This window comes from Lepisosteus oculatus, chromosome 17 (assembly GCF_040954835.1).
Source record: "Lepisosteus oculatus isolate fLepOcu1 chromosome 17, fLepOcu1.hap2, whole genome shotgun sequence".
NCBI lineage: Eukaryota > Metazoa > Chordata > Actinopteri > Semionotiformes > Lepisosteidae > Lepisosteus > Lepisosteus oculatus.
The window spans coordinates 9281637-9304490 of NC_090712.1; the positions used below are offsets into that span (position 1 = coordinate 9281637).

Genomic DNA, 22854 nt, shown 5'->3' on the forward strand with positions numbered 1-22854 from the left:
GCACAGATCTGGAAAGGGCATGGAGGAGTCAAGGAACTGGTTTGCAGAATAATAAAAACCCCAGATGTTTCCTTCAACTGCTCCTGACACGCATTTCAGAAAGCGCTCATGGTGTTTCAGGGATGCAAATATATAAAAATAAAAAAGCACATTCAAGGAGTGGAGTTACATTTCATTTTATACTGTATTTTGTTCAACATACTACATTATTGCATATGTTAAACAATAATGCGTTACCATGAAAAATAGATGTGAAATCAAATGTGGGCCTATTAGATGATTTTCTGAGATCAGTAACAGGACTTGATTCATATCCCACCACTCAATGATGTCCTCACAGTGAAGAAAATGTAAGTTTTTTTTTCCTCTGGAACAAATGTGTTTAAAACAAGCCTTAATGTGAAGAGGCTGTTAGCAGTATTCTTCCTGTTTTGGGGGGGCCCAGGTTGGGAGTAGGGGTGTCTGCTTCATTTGCAGCCAGTTATCGGGCTCACAAAGGTCAAGGCAAGGTCAGACTTCCTCTCCCTCATTCCACCGGAGAGGAAAAGGGCCGGCACCGAACACACGTTCAAGGTATCTAATAAATTCAGCCCAATCGATTCTCCATTTGCAGGCGTTCGTGCTGGTCCTGCCCTCCTCTGTCCCAGTCTCCTGTCACTGCTCACCAGGCAGTGGGAGTGGAGTGGTAGGTGAGCGTGGTGACTAAATGTTTTCAAGGATGCAAGAGCCACCCTCCATGACAGCATCAGTTAAAAAAAGCATGAATTTGCACCTTTTTTTTCTGAGCGCTTGCTATTTTTGTATAAGAAGGTGTTGATATCAGCACATATCAGCAAAACTACATCTGCCTTCTGAATTATCTTTTTTTTTTACAACTACTCTGTGTTACATTCTTTTCATCAACATCCGCCTGGCTTATTAGCTGATAGGCTGGTTTTCTAACTGCAAAACACTAAAGAACTGGAAACGTCTGTATTTTTTGATAGCCTTGACCACAGAGCTTTTTTTTTAAAGAATGTTCCCATCTTAAGAACTGTGATAGTGCTGTCTTCCTTTTAAGGTTAGGTAAACTGGACACTGTATCACCATACGCATATTTCGAAAGCCCCAGAGAATTAAAAAGCAGTGTAACAAGGGTCACAGACGTCATCTTGTAATAGCTGACAGAAAATGTCAAAGCCATCTCATTTTGCTATTAAAGCCTCAAATGAACATCTTGCTCTTGGCAAAAAAAAGTGCAGCAATTTTACTGCAACCTGTGCATGTATTTTGATTTAATTGATAGAACAAATTATGGATTATAATGTGCAACTGTGCTCTTATCAATAATACATTTCTTTCATTTTGATGTATTCTGTAAAAGCTGGTGTGGAATTTAGTCTTCCCAAAACGCTAGTATGAGAGAGATTTAGTACAAATTGGTGTTTGTCACTTCATAGCTTTGTTGATGATGAACGACCCTGGCTGTAAGAGTTGGGCGTTACCCATGTGTCCTGGTTAAATTCTACTCTGGTTTAGCACAATATAGCTCCCCATTCATTCAACTGATGAAGTAAATTCCTGCCTCTCCACCCGATCTGCTGTTTCTTGTCGCCCAGGTGGGGGCTGCATTTCAGTGGTGGGTGAAGTGGGACCCCTCCTATATGTAATAAACCATCACGTAATATCCTTCAGGACAAAAAGCACAATACAAATGCCAGAAATTATTATTTTTATTAAATAAATAAATTAAAGGTGCATACAGTTTTTCCCAATATTTTTTATACGTTGCAATATTTTTTTAAATATATCAAATTATATTGCAATATTCTGCAATAAAAAGACATCTCAACAGGCAATGTATGTGTACTTTGTTATGGATGTAATACATATGCTTTACATAAATATTTCTGTAAAGACAACAACATGCAAAGATAATTTTTAAATGTGTATTACATATCTATAAACAGAAATTAACATAATATGCATATATTAGTACGTAATAAGATATTAAAATTAACTTAATAATCTCACAGCTTCGAAATAAAATGTATACTTACTATTAATCTGAAAAACACAGAGAAATTTCCAAACTCTTCACAGGGAACGATAATGAAATCGATGCCCCTATCTTAATTCTGTGCTCCTCTCCAGGCACGCGGTCGTAAAAGTGACCTAACCAGCTGATTTCGCTTCCCGTCGAGAAGCATCATGGGTAGTGTAGTCCAATTGGCTGACTTCCTGAATTGTTTCCATGTCCCGACGAGAGAAAGCAGGTACGACTACAATTTCCACAATCCATAGCGAAGAAAATCAGTGACGCGGCAGGTATTTGTGACTCTGACCTAAAGGGGCCAGACACTGCTTATGATGGTCAGATCCGATTACCCGCACTAAGATCGTGTAATCGATCCATTATTTAAGAGCGAAAAAGAAAGAGCAGAGAGGAAAAAGACGCGCTTATAAGTTCAATGCGCCCGTTTTCGTTCCCAGCCAGCCGCGGATCTGCGCTCACTTGCCTTTGTCACAGCAAGTTGGGACGGAGTGCTTGATTGTTTTCGCCCGCTACGCACAGACTCACAGAGAAGAAGCCAGCGAGCTGTCGAGGAGCGACGAGGGAGTCACGACGCACCGCCGCTGTAAGTCCGAGAGCAAGAGCAGCAGCAGCACGAAAGCGACTCTTTCCTTTTGTCCTTCCTGCTTCTCCTGGCACCGAGCGCCGGGCAGCCCGCTGTTAGGAGCTGCTGCTCCAGCAGTGACAGGACCGAGCGGGTCTGCGCTGTCAGTCCGCAACCCTGCCGACGGGACCGAGGCGCTTCGCCCGTCCGGCACTGGTTTCTTTTGATGCAGGGCTCCCTTGAACGCGGTCCTCACTGCTGCCCAAAGCCCGGTGACGGTTGCGTGATGTTTCCCGTAGCTCGACGGGGCTGTCCGCCTGCGAGGCGTTAAGCTGCAGAAGGTGATTTTGTTTCTTCTGCCGTACACACAGGCGAAGGGTGAAAAAAAAACCCAAATCGCCCGTGTGTGCACTTTTCCAACATTTCCCAGTTCCCGTGCGCGGTGTGATCACGGGTGAATCGTTCACAGACCGAAGAGCGTTTTGATTTGTTTGTCTTGGCGCTTTGATTTCCATATTATTTATTTCCTTTGGCAAATGAACAGAGTCGATTAGCTTGTGGTTCACGTTGGCATTATTTACGGGGAGTGAACCATGACCGCACACTCTTCCAAGGGGAGAGAGGGGGTTTCTTAGTCCTGTACGTTGTAACGGTTCCTATTGTGGAGAGCGAACCGGTCTGTTTTTACTAGTATTTGGCTTGAAACGCTTGTACCCCCCCCTTAGAAACGAGATCTGGGAAGCGCTTATATTGCTTAATTGCTGAAAAGACACATTACACCGTGCTATTGTGTACAGCTAACTTTTTTTCTTTGTGCTCTTGCCCAAGAAGGGCAGGGTGACAGCGCAATTGTCACGTTCAGCATTCGGCACTGTAACCGAGCTTCGTTTCCGACCAGCGTTTTTTTTTTTTTGCTGTGGGTGAGCACGTCATTTGACGAAATTAGCGATTGTAAACGCTTGCTGTTAAATCTCGACGAACTGGGCGATTGTCAAGTTGTTGGGGTTTTTTTTTATTTTATTTTATTTCGTTCGCTCAGCTCGGCGCTGTCTCACGGCACATAGGCGCGATGCTATTGTTCCCCGAAAGGATAAACTGATTTGCATCCATCCCGGCTGGGCATCTGTGGATGTTCTTTTGTTCCGTGCCGATCGCATTTTGCCCCCCTCGCAGCAGAAGTCAGGGATCGCGGATTTCGAGTGTCTGTTCACCGCTCCTACCCAAACCTTTGATCTGGAATTATTATGCACCTTAAAGAGTCTTGAATTTTTATCTTAATCGTCAGCGCGTTGAAACTTTATTTGTTCAACAGGGGGGGGGGACCCCCACAAGGTCAGTTCATAAGGAAGCAATGGTAGTTCTTTTTTTTCTGGTCACCCCCTTACTGGAGTTGAGTGAAATCTTCGCCAGGCTGCTCTTTTGTTTGTATTTTGTGTTTGGCAGGTTATTAATAGCTGCGGTGGCACACTGGTGTTTCCATGCCAGAAATGGTCACTGGTGTTCTCTTTTATTCAGTCGCACGGGAAGACCTGAACCCCAAATAGGCCTGGATACAGCTTATGGTTTGGAAAAAAAAGTTCCCTGGGATCATTTTTCAGTGGCGACAGTTTATTCGTGTCCATTTGTTCGCAGAAGGAGGGTGTGTTAGATGGCCGATTAGGGATCCACACAAGTGGACGCCGGTGGGGTGTTGGCCAGGAGGGAGTTGCACGAGGGTATCAGGTTGTCGCAGTTGAAGCGTCGCCATCAGATTGCTGAGGGCAGACTTGAAATCGCCAACTAATAATACTTCCTGGGACTGCGGTGTCAAGATTTAGAGCGCTTAAGCCGTGTGTTAGATTGAGAGGCGCCTCAAAGTAGGGCGTCGCGTGACTGGCGGGAGAACCTGGGAGTCCTGGAGCGGCCGAGAGAGAGAGAGATAGAGGGGTTCAGGGGTGCAGAAGGGGTTCCTGCAGGCCCCATCTCCGCTCGTCCAGATGGCCACGTGCTGTCAGCTGTGCCGAAAGGAGACGCGTTGCACGCGGGCACTCGCGAGGAGAGGAGGTTGTAGGGCAGAGCAGTGCCTAAGGGGACACATGGAGGTGGGTTTCCTTGTTCCCCACGGTCTGGCCTGAGCAGGACTGCAGTGACAATGAAGCGAAAGCTCAGGGCAGTTGTTATACCAGCAGGGGCAGTGGCTGTGCTGTAAGGACAGAGAAGTCACTGGGTCTGGGCTGCCGTCTCGTGTGTGTCTGTGTGTGTCTGTGTGTGTCTGTGTGTGTCTGTGTCACTCAGTCTGCCCTAAGCGAAGAAGTTCACCAGATACTTCCAGGAAGAGATCACCCCTGTACGCTGCCTCTCGCACAGGGGTTCTGAAGAGCCGTACTTTAGTGCAGTGGCTCTGCCACGAGTTTGCTGCCAAAGCAGATAGCCTCGCAGAACCAATGCTCGTGTCAAAAAGCATGAGGACAGAAGCAGTGGCATTAGCTCATTAGCTAGGGTTCCGTCTCTCCCATGTGCTGCATGCAGGTTTGCTAATCGGACACGATCTGTATCAGCTGTTACACAAGCTCTGGCAGTTTGGATACATTTCAAATAGTTTCTATAGTGCATCCCTTTTTTAAACAAATACACATTCCAGGTAATAGGTACGTGCCTACAGTTGCATAACCATAATGGGCATTGCTTTAAACACCTGGCGGTTCATAGTTTTTCCTTAGCTGTGTAAAAAGCAAGTACAGTGTATAGAATTAAATGCATAGACAACGTAGTGATCATTGTTAAAGAGTCCTGCATGTGATCATATTGGATATTGGATCTCACTGAAATGTCTAGCGAGGGTAGACTCAATTTCATTTTTCCCCTATGTGTTGTAGATATGAATGTGTAGGTTTAGAGTTTAAAAAAACAAGTATGTTGCAGATGTGTGCCTGCAGGCTACTGATTAGTCTGAGGATAATGTAAGGGCAGATCACATTTAGTTTTGCCAAGGGTTGGAGAAACTTAATATCTGTATGCCTGGACCACAGGGGATAGAAATTCTTCTGTAGAGTAAAATCTGAAGTTTTTGTGTCTTGCAGCCAAGTGCGTAGGAAGAGAAAACATAAACCTAGAACGATTCCTCTTGCTTATCCAGTCGGGTCGGAAAGCTGGTTCTGAATGAGTACGCTTGTCGTGTCTCTGATCTTGCCTGCTGCCCATGCGCTGGTGCTGCTGGTGTGCTGCGGACGACTGTCCAGTTTGTTAACTGGCTGTGCTCGAGGACCTTGAGGCACATCGGGGTGGCTGCCTCACAGCTCTTGTCTTTGGGGCATCCTGTTCTTCGTGTAACCCATCTCTCCTGAGTTGGGATGTGGCTTGCTGTGACCCCATATGGATCTAAGTGTTTTAATGAAAACGGGTGGACGTAAGTCAATCCTGATATTCCATTTACTGGCCTTTTGTACCCGTTGCATATCCTGGTTCTCTAATTCCGAAATTTGACTTGGGTAATGTGCTAGTTTCCCCTTCCAGCAAGAACAGGTTCTAAAACGTCTCCTCTGTGCACTATCTGATATCAACGTCACTTGTGAATGTCGTTCAGCCACAGTGGTGAAGCAGCATCACTGCTTCATCTTTTTGATTTTTTTAAAAAATAAACTTAAGGTAGGTTCATCAGTCAGGATTGAAGGAAGAAGCCCACACATCTGGGTTTCCCTAGCAGAGGGGCTCTGTTCCCTGGATGCTGATTCACAAAGGAGTTTTATTACCACGCTCTGTGATGTCACTGCCCTCCCTCCCCCTTCTTTCACAAAACCCCTCCAGGATGCACTCCAACGTCAGGTTTGGGAATTTTATGATGACGTATTTCCTGCGTAATCTGTGGGATGTTGTCTTGCCTGCTTTACAGTAAAAATATGCTTTCTGGAGCTGTGAGTTAACCCCAGGGGCAGTACACAAAGACACAGGCAGAACGGGACACATTGCTGACATGGTCTGTACAAATTGGCCTACCTTCTCAGACTAGTTTTATGTTTTGTTTTTAGAGAACTCTTTAATGCAGAGTTTCTCTTGTCCACTGTGTGTTTTTCATTAAGAAACCAATGTCTTCTGGCCCCGTTCCTAGACTGTCATCTCCACAGTATCTGAAGAAATCAAGTTGCTTTGTTTTTCCAGAGCATCAGAAAAACACTCCCTCCACAAGTACTTCTGGTCATGTCTTTTATTCCGAATGGAATTCCTGGTAATTTTGTTTTCTGTGAGAAGATATGGAGTCAATTATCCAACCACAGGAGCATCACAATTCACCCTGCAGCCCTGCACATCTCTATGATGTACTTTTAGTTAAAGCGAAGCCTTCATTGCACTATATGTGTGTGGCTGAAGCCATCAAAGGACGGAAAGCCTATGTCTTGTTCTGTGTTTGCCTCTGTTACTCCTCTTAGACCTCTTTATGAAAAAGACAGCTTAACATAATTCTTTGCAAGTGCATGTGCTGTCATTTTTTTCTCGTATCCCTGGTGTGCAGTGCTTTGTACAAGCCTTCGACACCAGAACTGGGAAATACGGTCAAGTTTGTGAGGAACACGCTTGCTTGTGAAAAGTAGGTCAGACTGCGAGTTTGTTAGCACTCACTGCAGTTTTCAGCGGAAAAAATGTCACTTCTTTCATAAAAGGTAGTTTCTGTTTCTTTTATCGCAGAACTTGCTTCCATGCACACAGAATCGTTCAAATGTACTCACCTGGAAGTAAGAGGCTGTATGGGATCCATAAGTAAATTAAACAGCTGCCTGAATAGTTTGTTTTTTAACATTAAAATATTCTAAAGTTGTGCCCTTCACTGAGAAAAACTGCAGTATTTGGATGCTCAGCAGTCTAGCTTGCACCCTTAGTATGTCAGTAAATTTGTTTATATTTATTAAATATTGAGCTTAATTGTTGCAAAGAAAAGGCTATTTGGAGTGGAAATTCCAACAACGCTAAGTCTGTCCTGAATTTAAGTTTTAAGATTTTTCTTCTATGCTGAATGAGGTATCTGCTCACATCCTGCATTTATATTCAGCTAGTTATACTCTGCAATTTTTGTTGGGCTTCTTTTTTATGAACAGGACCAGTTGTGTCAAAACTTGCCTGTTCATTGTCTGTTCTACTCTGCGTCATGTGTTTCCAGTTGTCAGCGGAACATTTTTCCGGGATTAGGAAACCCATAAAATCTTTGCATTCCTAGGAAGCATGTTTTCCTTATCCCTTGTTCAAGGTGGAAGCAGAAGCAGTCAAGGGCTTTGGAAATCTGCTGTACTTAATGTAAAGTAAAATACTGTATATCCATCAGTGTCCCATCCAGAGTGTAGTTCCACTTTGTACCATGAGCTTGCCAGGGTACTTTTTAGCTCACTGTTACCCTCTTTGGGTAAGTGGTTACTGGAACTGGATTAAGTTGGGTATATATACAGAAAAGTGAAAGAAACGTTTATACCTGTTTCCGCTTGCATGTTTTTAGAAAAACACAGCTTCTGAATCTTGATTGTTTTTGGCATCACTTTGATTAATCAATTCTTCGTGACAGAATGTGATATACTCGAGACTGAATGTTGCATGAGCGCTACTGTATATCATAAGTCACACATCATTAGTGGAGAAGTTGATTAATAGAAGGTGAATGCTCAGTGTAAGTTGAGTCCTGTAGCCCAGACATCACTGACTTGGACCTGAAGTGTATGTACAGTACTTATGTGTGACTGGGATTCTACAGGTTATAATTGACCAAACCAATGTATTTCTTGACTCAAGGATGGGTGAGTTTGAGTCAATGTGCCTCATTCCTGAAAGCAGTCCTACATGGCACTGTGGGTAAAATAGTGAATACTGTAGTTCTGCACGGTCAGCAACAAGGATGATTGGTGTTGATCCTCGTTGATGGACAGTCGGTGATTCCAAATTTGGTGGCAATGGAAAAAAATAAGTAGAGATGGCAAAGTTAAAGTAATCATTTTTGTCAACACTTAAAAGTATTTTAAAGGCTAAGGTTGTTTTCCTAGACCACAAGAGATTTAAAGTCTTCAGAAAAAAAACCCATCCTTTTGTGCCTACCAACTGTGTCAACCTGATCTGTTTCCTGTTTTTTTTCCTCCAACCTCAGTGTGGTCTGTGCTCAAAGACTGCAAGCCGTGTGACGAAACAGTGTCGTACAGATCTCACTTCCGAAACTCGAGGGTATTCAGGGATCCCCCTTGTTATAGAGGCTTTTTCTCATAAAACCAAAATGTCTCCTCCGGTAATTAAGCAGGTCTTTAAGAGAAAGGCCTTTGAAATTTGAAAACGTTGGCAAAGGAGTTTTATTACCACGTTGGTGTATTTAATTGTTTCCATCGATTTTGTTTTGTGTATTTATCAGGAGCTAGTCAATGCATTTGTGATGGGCATTTCTATTGTGTGAGGCCAGTTGCTCTGCTTTTCTCCTTGCACCTTCATTCTCCAGACTTCCCAGTACTTCAGCTGCTGTTTCATATGTTACAAAACACGCTGTCACTGACGCTGTGGCTTGGTCTTTTTCTGCACACTCTGCATGGTGATGCATTATTTTTTTTACCTCTTGATCCCACATAAAATGAAGGTGCAGCTTACAGCAAAATCAACGTGTTTGAATGCTCTGTGTTTTTCTGCTTCTCGGTTGTTGTGAAACTCTGCAGTTTTCCTGCTGCCCTGCCACATGTTTGGTGGTGGTGCTCAGTTCCCGTCTATTGTCCGGGTTAGAGATGTATATTTAAAGAGAGAGAGATACGGTGCCTGATTGTGGGAGGTAAATCATTTGGCAAAGAGAGAACAGGAGAACTCCTTTCGTCCCTGCTTGGACGTCTGCGTCCGTTCACCTCAGAAAATCAGGTGTGAGACGGGAGGTACAACAAGGCAGAGGTGTGAACTCTTTTTTTTTTTTTTTAAATTGTTGTTCAAAGTTCTTTGTTTGCTTTGCAGTAGCTGATGTGTTTATGTTGCTGAATAATTAAATAGACTGCAATCCATCCAATTCTTTGTACTCTCCGTCTGCCTGTACTCGGACATTAAACAGGAGAGGGACTGCTGCACTTTGAGTGAGTTCTTGACACCCATATGGTAGTGGTGTGCTTCTGTATCTTTCCTGTTGTATGGAACACTGGTGTTTAAGATAGGTAGCTGTGGAGCTATATGCTAAAGACCTTTATCAAATGGAGCGCCTGTCACTTATGTTAGTTCCTGGCTGCAGTTTTGAATGACTTATAGATATTCAAATATGCCTTGAACATCCACTGACAGTAGCACAGCTAGGAAATGGCAGTTAAGCCTTCAGCATGACATCTGTTTTCCCATTGTCTGAGTGCATGATGCCTAAACCATACTTCCAGGATGGCACTGAAGCAGGAGGACTGGATTGTGTATGAGCTCTGGCCATTGCTCAGAGCACTGACGATTATACTCTCGACAATGGAGCGTTTGCATAGTTCTAAGCCATTCAGAATCTTTCTTTGTGACGCAATTTTATGCAAATGCAGTGGGAAGCCATTTAGATTCTCTTAACATAGAAGCTTGAGCATTTCAGGTTTTTCAGTCCCCAGGCTAGTACATTGTATATCAAGGAGGCAGTGAACTCAATACCTTCATCTGTGTAGATTCTCTCACTGGACATACCCTTTGGGATACAGAATACAATGCTGTAAGAATCTTGGACAAAGCGTTTGTGCTTCTGAAGAAGGATATGAAGTCTGTGTTTTCTTGTCAGTCAGAGCTTTTGAATCCAGAACAAAATTGTGTGCGTGACTGTCCTTTACCTGGAGTAGTCCAGGTGGGGAGGTGGCTTAAAAAGTCTGGCAACTCGAAAGTGGGCTACACCAGGTGAAGGGCAGTCACGCTACCAGCTCATTTGGTTTCCAACTTGGATGACTTCTAAAATTCCTGTCCTCCCTCGCGTCTCATTCTGTCAGGCGCGTTTTCATCGGGGCACTGTGGCGGGGGGGTGAGGGGCTCCATTCCCCTGGAGGATGGGACTTGGCATCGGATCGGGAAGCAGATGGAACTGGCACTACGAAGGAGGGGCTCTTGGATGGCGATCGGCTCAGCCATCGTAGTCGGCAGTGCCCGGCGGTCCAATCCTGGGATCTGACAAGTCCGAGTGGAAGTGGAGGTGGTGGCATGCTTGCTCCTGTTCGACCTCCTGAATTCCTGGTTGGCATCCTTGGGGATCACTCGAGAAATGTTCCAGCTTGATAGGATGCGTGCGGAGAGAAACAGTCGGAAAGATCCCGCCTCACTAGTAATTTATCAGCTCAAGGCCTTCTGGGCAGCTCGTACATAGCTGGTAAATTGGGTTTGAGCTGCTTTGCTGTTCAGAGTAAACCATGCACAGATTAGGAAGTGAACCCTAACCGTGCCGAATACTGAGCTGTGAGCTGTTTCACTTGTTGGGAATACGTTTTCCTTCAAGCCTAAGCCAGGCCTTGTGTGTAAGCTATTAACAGGACCCAGTAACAGGGTGCCTATAAAACTGCCTCCTCAAAGCTAAAAGATTTAGGAGTTAACCTCTGCTATAATCCACTTCCATTTCTTAGCAGTCTATAAATGTTTTAAGTGCAAACACTGTGCCTCTGGCTTCTTTTGTTGAGTGTGTAATTCTTGACATTGATATGCCTATTTAGAAATCGTTGGAAATTGTAGCCCCACAACACCCATGTTTTATGAAAGTGATACCAGGTAGGAAAAGTTGGGGAAAAAAAAAGAGATTAGTAACAGTGCAATTTCTATGGTGGCTGCACTAAAACTCTGAAGTGTTTTCTCCTTTCTCATCTGATTTTGAAATCTGCTCACTTTGCGAACTTGTTTTTAACGACTAGAACAACAGAAAAACATGCGGCGATCTTTGATTCAAGACAAGTGGATGGTGGCTTGGAGATATTATGGCAGTGAAGAGAATGTTATCCTCTCAAAACCTGGCGTATAGTCCTGGTCCGTTTGTGGTCACATTTAACCTGAAAGCATGTGAGTTCGCTCTGCTTCAAAGAATCCTTGTCTCTCATTTCTGTTTTCATAATGTGTCCTAGGGGATACACTGCTGATTCATCAGGGAGAAGCAGCCTCCTTCTCTCCCACCCTGCTTCTGGGACTCGTCTTGATTTTTTTTTTACTTCAGCTCGCTAATTAGGCTGCACTTCGTACTGGAACAATTTATTTCAAACATCCGGAGAACGTGGCATCTGAAGCAGTCAGTAGCACGGCACTTCCTCAAAAATATAAATCTGTTCCTGCAGGATGCAGTTGATATTATGTGCTGATTGATCTTCAGTTTTTTGCGGTACCCTTCATGAGCATGAACCATGCTAGGGAGCCACCTGTTGTGGGGGCGCTAGGGATGGGTTGAAGACGCACAACAGCGCGGTTTAGGTCGGGGAGGTGGGCAGCCCTCGAGACACACTTGGCTTTCCTTCTACAGCCTAATCTTCATTCTGGCTCCCCGGGGTGGGTCTCTGTGGTATTGGTACCTCATTTCAGCTCCATCAAGTACTGTTGGGGAGTTTAAACATGGTAAATGGTATCAGATTGTACATGACTCTGGAGAGATGAGCTTCACAAACTCGGCAGCTGCCTCATTTTGTGAAGCACTGGTCCCGCTTGGAGAGTATCCTCCTCCCCCAAAAAACAAATTTCAAAGCTTTTTTTTCCCCTTTTTTTTTCCAAGCCCATGTAAAGAAGTGCAGTACACAGCTATGTTTAGAATGAAAAATAAATCAACTTGGAACCGGGCAATGCTCGGATATCGGCATTACTTAATGAAATCAGACAAAGTTTTTCACTCCAACAGCCGTTCAAAAATGAGGCTCTTCAGAGAAGATTAGAAGTAGTCTAAAAACGGAACAGAGAAGAGCCTTTTTTGTATTTTTGGGCTTTTTCACATCTGTGGTTTCAATGTTATTTACGATGTCTTTCCTTGCTGTGCTGTGTTTCAAAGCATATATGCTTTTAAGCTCTGCACATGGAGCAGTGTACCGCTCCAGTGAAACACAAACAGTCTCCGCAGTCCTGAAGTGTTAAGTCTTTTTGCCAGACATTGTTGCTGGTCTTCCCAGCGGACTCATGCCTACAGATTGGTCAGATGTTCTCCATCCTCTTTGGCTTTTAGTGCAGGGAGTCAGCAGATGGGCACCCTGACTTTTTACATATCCCATTAGTGGCACGAAAGGGCTTCGGCTCATATAATCAGACCTAACAGACATCCTCATACCATAGGTTTAGACTTCTGAATTTGCAGTTCTTGGGTGATAAAGCTAAATGAAATTCTTTCTCTCCATATGTTGTTTTTTACAGTGTACTTTAAATACACAGCTCTTAAGAACATAGCATCGACCACAAAGAGAGAAGCCCATCTGAGATCCAGGGCGGAGAGGCATTTGGATTTCAGTTTTGCATCTGGCTTGCTCTTTTGCTGTCTGGCGGTTAACCTTGTAAGCTCTGCTCCTTGACAGCTGTGGCTGAAGGTTAATCAGCTGCCAATAAAATCCAATGAAGGTGTGAGCTTCTCGATGTGCAAGATGCTGCCAAGCCTCAGATGTTTCTAAGTTTTCCTTTCTCCGTTTGGAAGCTGTTTTCCTGTTTCATTTGACAGAGTTGCGTTCCTTCTTTGTGAAGGGTTGTTGTCATCACGGATCAGGAGGCATGGAAAGACTTTGAGTTATCAGAAAAAATATCAGGAATCGCCTGTCTGTCCCTTTTCAATAACTGCTTAGCGTTGAGCCCAGAGCCTGACCTGGCTGACACTGGCCACAAGAAACATTAATTACACACGCAGACCATCGTCACCTGTTAACCCAGACCCTGTCAAACCGAAGCTCCAATAGAGATCCCACATGACGATTAAAAATGACATCAGACTGTGCCGAGAAGGTGCTCTAGTTAGGAATCAAACCTGGGTCCCACGAGCTGTGGGGTTGGAGCACTAATCACCATTGGTACCATGCTGCCCACTTCAAGAATCATATATTTACAGTAGAGATGCATTTAAATTTGTGTCCAATTTTCTGGGCATTGTAGAAACTGTCAGCTAAGGACAGTGGCCAGGCTGTGGTGTTTGTTTGTTTGATCTCCAGCCCCTGTTGTTTTGATCTGAAGCCGTCTGCAGATCGCATAAGAATAACTTCTCTGTTGACTTCACAGGTTTCACAGAGAGCCTTCGCACCGAGCTGGAAGACCTGGGCGCAGTTGAGTTTGATCCATCACCATCTTGCAGTAAGCATGACCTATGTGTTTATCTATGAATGTCTTCTGAATACATAATGCCAGTGGGATTTGACTGGCTTCCTGTTCACTAATCATGATGGGGACACGATAATAACTGGCCAAGTTTTCTTCCCATCAGGTTTATTTTCTGGAAAGGATCAGACCACGTGTGTGCCTGTCTGCATTCTGTACCGACAAGGAAAAGGCAGTGTTACGGTAGTGGGTAGACACTTAGAAGTCGCACGAAAGGAAAAACAAGCAGCAACAAGCTCATTTTGTTAAAACAGGACACTGTAGACTCTGTTGTGCTGCGTGCGTGAATCTGGTTGAGAATTGCAAATCTCCTTTATTACACTTAAAATATTAGTCTTGTGAGAAGAAAAAAGAAAAGGAGGCATTGCATTTCATTTTGTGTTGAAATTAACAAAAGGTCTCTTGTTGCCAAGGCTGCTGAAATATTAATAAAGGTCTTGGTGCTGCCAGGGGTGGTGTGCATCGCCTGGAACCCTGTTACTGTCCAGACACAGAAGCACTGTGGGCAGGCTTTCACTTAATCAAAAGGTATTCAGCAGAGAAACAAGAAGCAAAGGCTTGGGTCACTTTTTCATTCTCTACAGTGTAATCTGTTTAATATAACCCACAACACATTCAGGAACTGACTGAAAATGGGTGTAGAAGGCAGATCCAAAATACTGTGTGTAGCTAATCCAAACCACTTCTCAAATTATATATGGGGTTGCCAGAGCTCAGCTTCATTTCTGTCTCGCAACAGCAGACTCAATTTTCTGGTGTCCTGTCGTGCTGTCCATTTGCAGAATATGGCATACGAAGTTCAGTATGTTAAGACCTTAAAAGTGCACGGAGAAGGGAAAAAACATTTATTTCTGAAGCACAACTGCTGATTTTCAGCTACAATGTGTTTGGCCCAGCCTTTAATAAATAAACTGACCCATTTATTGAGATTTAAATGGGTAAATGAATACATTGGCAAATAATTGAATTGGTTTATTAATTAAAGCCTGGGCCTTTCCTGCCTAAGCAGAAAGCATACAGCTGTACGTCCAGAGCACACTAGTGTTTCTCATCAAGAGTGACTGTGGTTAGCTGAACCTGTTTCGTCTTTCCTTCCGAGAGATGATGACCTACTGAAGTCATGGGAGAAAACAAAACTGTAACTTGCTCAAGACATGTCTTCAGGTAGATATGTTGAGCTTGACCCTCATTCACAGGATTGTACTACCCACAGAACCCCCTTTCCAAATACCCTCCACGTCCATGAGAATACAGTATGTGCATGTAGTGTAAAACAACTGGGAGTCTTTACTTGAGTGGGTCTAAAAAATACTGTCTCCTTCACAAAGATGGCGTATGACGTGTAATCTTTGAGAACCATTTGTGCAAATGACATTGCAAGTGCACGGTCATTTGCAGGGGGGTTGCAAGGGAGTTTCAGCAAGAAACTAAGAGCAGAACTCCAAGAAGAGAGAAGTCAGGTTAAAATAATGGAAGGTGCTATTAAGGACTTGAGAGCTGACTAGGAATTTCTTCAGATAAGTAACAGTAGTCCTGGTATGTTCATGTGAAATTTTATTGTGCTGTGTAGTATTTGTGAAGGAGTTTTGATAGTGTTTTGTAGGCTCGTATATGTAAAATCTTACAAAAATGACTTACTTGATGTCCAAAGTTATAAGACTCCCAACTGTTGTAATATGGCAATAGCTAATTATTATTCATACCCATGATATGGAACGGTAAAGTTCTATTCCATGCTGAAAGAAAAAGAAAAGAGGCATAACGTTTTGGCTGAGAAGGCGGAGGCAGCTACTACTCGAACTTCATCCTACCCGTGACATGTTGTCTCCTGTAGCGTTGTGATTGGATGAAGAGATCATTCATATTCATACCCATCATTCCTTGGAACTGCTCCCACCCTAACCTGGGTGTTAAAGAATTAATTTTTTTTTAAAAAGCAATTTATTTCAGGACATTTTGAATTGACGTCCTTCTTTGGTTGCTTCGAAAGGTGCACTGCTCTCTGGTTACGCTTTTTAAAAACGTCCGAGTGTGATGCTTTCGTGATTTCAGAACAGAATGCTCATTACAAGAGGTTCCAAAGTCCCCAGTTTCTCTTCTCCCTCCCTTTGTTTGCAGGAAGCATTAGTTCCATAACACTGACTCACGCCACAGATGGTGATGTTTTCAACAATGTGATTATCGCTACCGAAGTGTCAGGCACCTAGAAGTGCTGTAATATTCATTTGAGTGCTTTGTATGTGTTTTACAAAGCGGTCAGTCAATTTTATTTTAGTTCCCACAGACGCACAAACTGTTGCATTTTTGTTTTTTGGGTAATAGAGTAAGCCACTCCTTTAGACATGCATGTAAATGTTTGATAAATGGCAGCTGCTGATTTGGAGTGAGTTTATCTTTCGGTACGTTTAGTTCTTGTAAAGAGGTCTCGAAATCCATTTTATGCTTGGAAAAGGGAATGGTAAATGTGCAGTAGGACACTGTGTGTTTGGATATGGGGGTTTCGGTCACATGACCTGGCAGGGTGTCCCACTATCCTTGTCTGTGCCACGGGGTTGCTAGGCAGCAAGTTATTTGAAAGCAAAGTCTTTCAAACTTCTTTATTTTTTAAGAAGAAAGATGGCAAAACGTTAAGATGCAGCAATTTGGTTCCAGCTGTTTGAGAAGGCAGCAAATTGTACAGATTGTGGTTTCACTGTGATCCAATTAGGTTCACTTTCACCACACATGTCTTGCATTTAACAAGAAGGCTTAGTATTGCACCACTCAGCAGTTTCCAAACATTTTAATAATTAGACTGGTCTTTTAAAACTCACACACAGAGCTAGACCTAGACACCTTTCAGACACTCGAACCTGCTAGACACTTGAACTCGTTAGGGACACTCCAGACTCCGAACTTGACTTGAACAGCACACACCCAAAGACCCTGAAAAGCAAAGACGCTTCCATTCTGGAACAAAGGTTTGTTCCTTTGTGGACAGAAAGGTGTGAAATGGACTTATTTTTTTCTTGCAGCGTCTGCAACATGTTACTGTCTTGATGCATACTAGCCATGAAAAGCAATTCAGATCTGCAAGAAATTTGTTGGCAGAAGAGTTTGGTCACTCAGCCCTTTCATTCTACTCACGAATCACAGCGGCAGTGATTCTCTGGGCCTCACACGGACCTGCACACTTTTACTTCTGGAGATAAAGTAGGTACTTTCGTAACGTTTGTTTTTTAGACCCGAAGTAATAAAATGAAACAAATGAAGTTTCAACCCAACGCAAGCCCTTGAAGCACTCCTTATATGCTCATGAAACAGTTGTGGAAGGGGTTATTGGCCACGTAGGCCGATACTGTCGTTAATTTGTAAATCATGAGGTGCCGGAGTTTGATGTAAACGGGAGAGACGAGCAAAAATACGGCAGGCAAGAGAGCTACCGGAGTGCTTAGCTTGGACACGTGCATAACTTATAACTACAGTGCAATTACCAACTGAAATCTTTTTTACTCCGTGTTTTCTAATGCCAGAATCATAGGTTATTAGGCCTACGCTGATGCTGAGCTGACCTGTCAAGGGATCTGTAGGGTTTTGGAATCGGACCGTATAATCTCCTGCTAGCCTATGCCATACGTGTGACAGGGCTCGGTACAGTGAGCGCATTAACAGAAGCTTGTTGCCCTTTGAAACCGAGACGGTGTGGAATTGTGCAGCTGCAGAAGACCAGGTCTTTGGGCACAGCGGAGCTGCGCTGTGTGGCTCTGAGCCCGAGTGCAACACTGATTAAAAATACGTAGAAATACGTGTGTTGCAACTGTAGTATGGGTAAACATTCGGACAATCTATACTTTTAAGGATAACATTCTATTTTTTTCATTGTTTTCTTTGAACCATTATTTAAATGCATTTTCATTAGCAAAAAGGTATAAGCTAGCACTTTTGTTCTTTGTTCACCTAGTTTTAGCCAGATTTCAGAAGTACACAGTCCCATCTTCTCAAACACTTTTCCCCTGGTTTCTGAGGAAATGCTGCTGAGAGTCTGAACATCAGAATGCAACAACAGTCCCATCTCAGTTCCTGAAGGTCTGCGCTGGCAGAGCAGGAAGTGCCCAAGCCCCTCTTGGCCTCTTCTGATGAAGCAGAAAACAAGTGTGTTTTAAGGTATTCACGCAAAGTGAGCAAATTGAGGATTTTGTGTGGAAATGTAATTGAGGAGTCCACGAGACAAAACTGAATGAATTTTAAAAGGTGACGGCTCATGTGGAACAGGACTCGGTGCGACTGGAGAGCGAGCGAGTTACAGAGGTGACGTCACCTCCAGGTGAAACGCGGTCCGCTGAGGGTCTGGTGTGGCGTAGGTGGAGTTATAGGGAGGAGCGTCGTGCAACTTCGAGCCCGCAGGCAACCGGATTGAAGGGACAGCAGAGACGGAGGATAGCTCTATTCGCTATACACGTTAACCTTTTCGTCTCTTAGTAGGTGCTAAGCAGGGCTTAGAGGTCCCGGAGCAGGGACATCCTCACATTGAGAGGTACGGGAGCTCAGATATGGCCCAACTTAATCACAGGGCCTGTGTATCCAGCAGCAGCAAGCCCTCCACTCCATGTGTTGAAGGGCCTTCAGAGAGGCACCTCTGTGTCCCCAGTGAGGTAACATCACTGGTACAATATTGCAAAAGGTGTCTGTAGTCACGAGGTGATGTGAGGTGTAAACGCACTGACAAAGTTGAGATGTCCCATTCCTTTCTCTGTCAAGGAGCACTTCAGTTTTTACCCTTTTAACCCAGTACTGGGATAACACAATTAAAACAATGTCAGTTTCCCTGAGAGAAAGAAGTAAGAAAAGAAGTTATTTTCTTAAGCTGCTAGTAATTGTGTAATACATAAAGCTCCCCAGCTTCTTCAGTACTCTGGCTTTGGTCATTAACACATCAGATTGAAAAATACTGTGGTTTCGTGCACAATGACATTGTTATATTCCTATTTTAATGGTACTGTACACAGCAAAATTGGTTCATGGGGATCCAATAAATCTGTAGTGCACTGAAATCATGCTGTCCATGTAACACTGGTGTTCCCGTGATTTGACCGAAGTGTGAAATGACTGTTGTAAATGACTTGGTCCCATTCAGAGGATGGTGGCAGTGCTTTGTAGTCGGCATCTTAGACTGACGTTGCAGTGAATTTGTATTGCATATAGATTTTATATTCAGAAATGCCTGACCATGGCATCAAAATATCAACAACACCTTTTGAAAAGCCTCATAAGTATTTTAACTCCAGTGTATTTGATGGGGATTTGGCCCTACTACAGGCTTATGTTGCTGATGGGTTTTAGTCTGATCTTCTACTTCAGATTTATTGATAGTTTTTGCTTAAAAACAATGGTTATCAAAGTTTTACAGGCTAGAAAAGTGTTATTTACACACATAATTTTGACGCAAAGGTTACAGAAAAACTGTTTTTTATTTAAAAAAGCTGGTAAAGACTGGTAGGTATTCACAATGACATATGGACAAGCCACTTTTATTTTACCGAGTCTGATTTGTGGAGGTTCTTCTTGTTGGAAAAAATCTATCATAATGATAAAAGTATTGTAAAAATAAAGCATCTCGGTGATCATGATAGGAAACTTTCATTTGAAAGGAAAGAAATGTTTCAGGTAAGGGATGAATTCCTCAGATCAAGGTGATGTTATTAGTTAAGTACCACAGAGATCAGTACTGGGGCCAGTGCTCTTTCAGATTTATACAGAAGTCCTTTAGATTTCACAGCAGGCTTAGTTACTGGTCCCAGAAGAAAGAACAGTGTTGAACACTGCTTCCCCTGACCAGACAAGTGCTGGAGCGTTTTGAACATGATCCACTCAGCAGGGATGGAAGGCATGTAACTGAATGTGATTGAAAACTGCCATAGATTCCTGGGTTCGCCATTTGTGATTGGAGGATGGATCCAAGTTTTTTATTTAAACAGTTTCATTTTTGGTCTGTTTTGGAACAAATAGAAATTGGTATGGACTCCACATCCTTGAAATGTCAAACAGCCATTCTTTCTAAATCTTTCATCTCCGTTTCCTATGTATATCAATAAACTATGCCGCACTGATGACCAGCAATACCCTGAAACATTACCTGAACACCTACAGGGCAAAAAATCAGCAGGAATTCAGATTCAGATGCTGATTGCATTTTTGTTAAATTATTCAATTGGTGCAAATAGCCCTTATGAATGAATAAAATCAACAGCAAAGGACGTACCAGAATGGACCAGCAAAAAAAAGGTTTTCTATTGTAGTGCAAAATATAAATGATTGCCCTCCCCAGGCAAAAGATACCTGGTGTCTTTATCTGCAGCAGTTCAGACAAGCCTGTGCGCGTTTTCATCTGCTGTTATAGAAGCTTAAACTACATCAAAGCACTTTGGTCTTGAGGTGGCGTGCATTCAGGACTGGGGATCTTGCAGACACAGAATGTAGTGGATACAGGCCTCAAGTCCCTCAGCAATGATGGAACATTGATACTGATCCTTTCCCACAGAGCTGTGTAACAAGGACTATTTCAATCAGCATTTTTTTTTATTTTATCGTGGTATCAATGTTTAGACACTAACACTGTGGTTGGAACTAATAATTGCTGGGTTGCACGTATACTTTAAGATACCATACTGTGAACAAGAGATATACTGTTCCACACGCGAGCTGAAGAAACGCAGATGCTGGTTAGACGCGAGACTCTTGGGATACCGAGGCAGCAGATACAAACTTTCCTTTTATCCTTTAATGGGAACTTAACAGGATGAGTTACATTGGGTTCCTCAAAAAATCAGCAGCGTAAGTGTGAAACAACAGTTTACACTTTCTGTGTATTCTGTTTTTCGATCCATTAATCAGTTCCCACTTCAAATACATACTGTACATTACCATGACTGCCTGCTGCCTGTAATTTGAGAATTATAAAGGAATGTAATCCTTCTGAAAATAACATTGTTTACTTTGTTTGTACTGATTCCTCCTGTTGATTTTCCAAAGAACTATTTATTTAAGCAAGATGTACAGTACCTAAGAATAGAATCTTGCTATGATACAGGTGGTTCCTTGATTTTATTTCTGTTCCCATAACCTATATAAACCTAATAATATATGTAATTAATATCAAACATTCTTAATTCAGATTTGAGTTGAGTCACTTTCTTCTCTGATGAACACCAAAAGTAAATATTAATTCAACACCGTAGCCATGTGCCTTTCATCTTCTAAAAGATTTCAGATAGGCTTCATCCTTTACTGTTCTTTTGCTAATGTAATACTGAATAAACCTTTTTATAATTTTACCTTCAATTGCATTTTTTTCCTCTTTCTCTTGGACTTTCTAATATCTAATTTTATATGTGCTTACGGTTTATTAACTTGGTCTTTACTGGGAATGCATTCTAGTTAAGTGCGTAGTGTATTGAATCAATGGATAATGAACATTTGTTCTAGAAGGATTAATGTAAAGGAGGGGGTTTTGATTCTGGGACTCAAAATACAGTCCAGACACTTGCATAAGTCTACATAACCATTCACATGTCTGCAAAGATTAAAATGCAAAGATAGTTAGATTTGCAATGCATTGGGTAATGGTGAACCAATGTGTAAAGCAACAATGTGTCTGTGTGATTTGTGAATCAGTGGATAAAGACCAATAAATTTATAGCCATGTATATCTGTACCTTTTTAGTTAATTGGAGTAAATTTAATTTTTTAGTTCGTTTTTTTTTAATCACTCCATAAAGTGCTTTCTTTCTCCTTTTTCTCCTTCTTGCTTTGACTCGCTTGGCTAGCTTTTACGAGAATTGAATGTTCTTGATAGCTCTTAAAGGTGAGGCACGTTATGAAAGCTTTGCGCTTAAACGTTTTGCACATATTTGCACTGCTCATTAGTTCAAATAAAGGCAGAAAACGTGATTGCCAATTGAAGTGAAATGTTGTCCTGTTGGTGCAGCAATAGAAGCAGTTTGGTGGCATCTAGTGTAACACTGCATCTTCTTTAGGATTTAGGAGTCATTGAAATATGAAACCATGGTGTCAGTGAAATTCTCTGATCTGCACAACAGCAGCACTGAGATTCACTAACAAGACAATGTTTGACTTAATTGCTCAAATTCTTTGGTCAGGGAGAAAGGCAATCTGTTATCAGCAAATATTTAATTAGAAATGTATCAGGAAAGTTAAACTCTCTATATCTACTTAAGGCTCTCCCTTCTTTACTGATCAGATTTTTTTATTTTCTTAACCTTTTAAATTAGTCACATTTAACCAGAAAAGCAGGTTTTATCTTGCACAGCAAACTTTTTATTCTATTTATGACTTCAAATCAATTAAATTCTTATTTCCTGTGACAACTAGCTTAGTTTTTGAGGATGACACAGTGCTTTTTTCCCCTTGAGCAGTGTACACCATTACTTTGAATTGCCCAACTATTGAAATGTGCAGCAGGATCTGTCTGTCATATTGATTCAGAAAGTGTGGTTTGATTAAAAATTCAGGTTGTATAGTTTTAATGTGTGCTGTTTGTAGGACTGTTTTTTTTAAATCATGTGATATCCCTTTAAATTTATCATAAGTTGTTTCCTATCTAAAAACGCTGAACCTTTTTTTCTGATTGCAAAACATTGTAAGCTGCTTGTCGCTTTACTTCGTGGGTGCTGGCTGTTTTGCCTCATCAGTCCCTCAAGCAGGGTTTGCAGGTGACACTGATCAGTAGTCCCAGAGCCCGTTTAATTAGCATTTCAGTCCTGTGGTTTCACAATTTAGCCTGGAGGGGGATATTTTAATGGTTGCGGGTTGATTTTTAACCCGAGGTTAGATGAGAGATCCAGACAAGTCTTCTTTTCACCAGAATGGAGAGTAGTGTACAATGGGCGCCGGCACACTGATGCCTTGTATGGATTTGCTTAGTTTTATGACGAGACAAAAATGGTTCCCTTCACACAGAGAATGTGTCATCTTACTGGATTGATAACCTGACATATTCGTCAGAGGATAAGAATGAGCGCCCTGTTTGGAA

At 42.5% G+C, this 22854-nt stretch overlaps 1 protein-coding gene across 5 annotated transcripts in view; it reads left to right on the forward strand.

Annotated features, from left to right (window-relative positions):
• The first annotated feature begins 2279 nt into the window (after nt 1-2279).
• Nucleotides 2280-22854, forward strand: part of peli1b (pellino E3 ubiquitin protein ligase 1b) — a 48556-nt gene continuing 27981 nt past the window's right edge. The window contains exons 1-3 of one of the 5 annotated variants that reach the window (XM_015363219.2): nt 2280-2618; nt 13731-13802; nt 16841-17018. The gene's annotated coding sequence lies outside the window, so the exon portion shown is untranslated. Of the gene's footprint in view, nt 2619-2654; nt 2939-13730; nt 13803-16840; nt 17019-17825; nt 17970-22854 lie in introns of those variants that run through there. The other 4 variants (XM_015363221.2, XM_015363218.2, XM_015363220.2 and 1 more) reach the window with 4 other exon arrangements.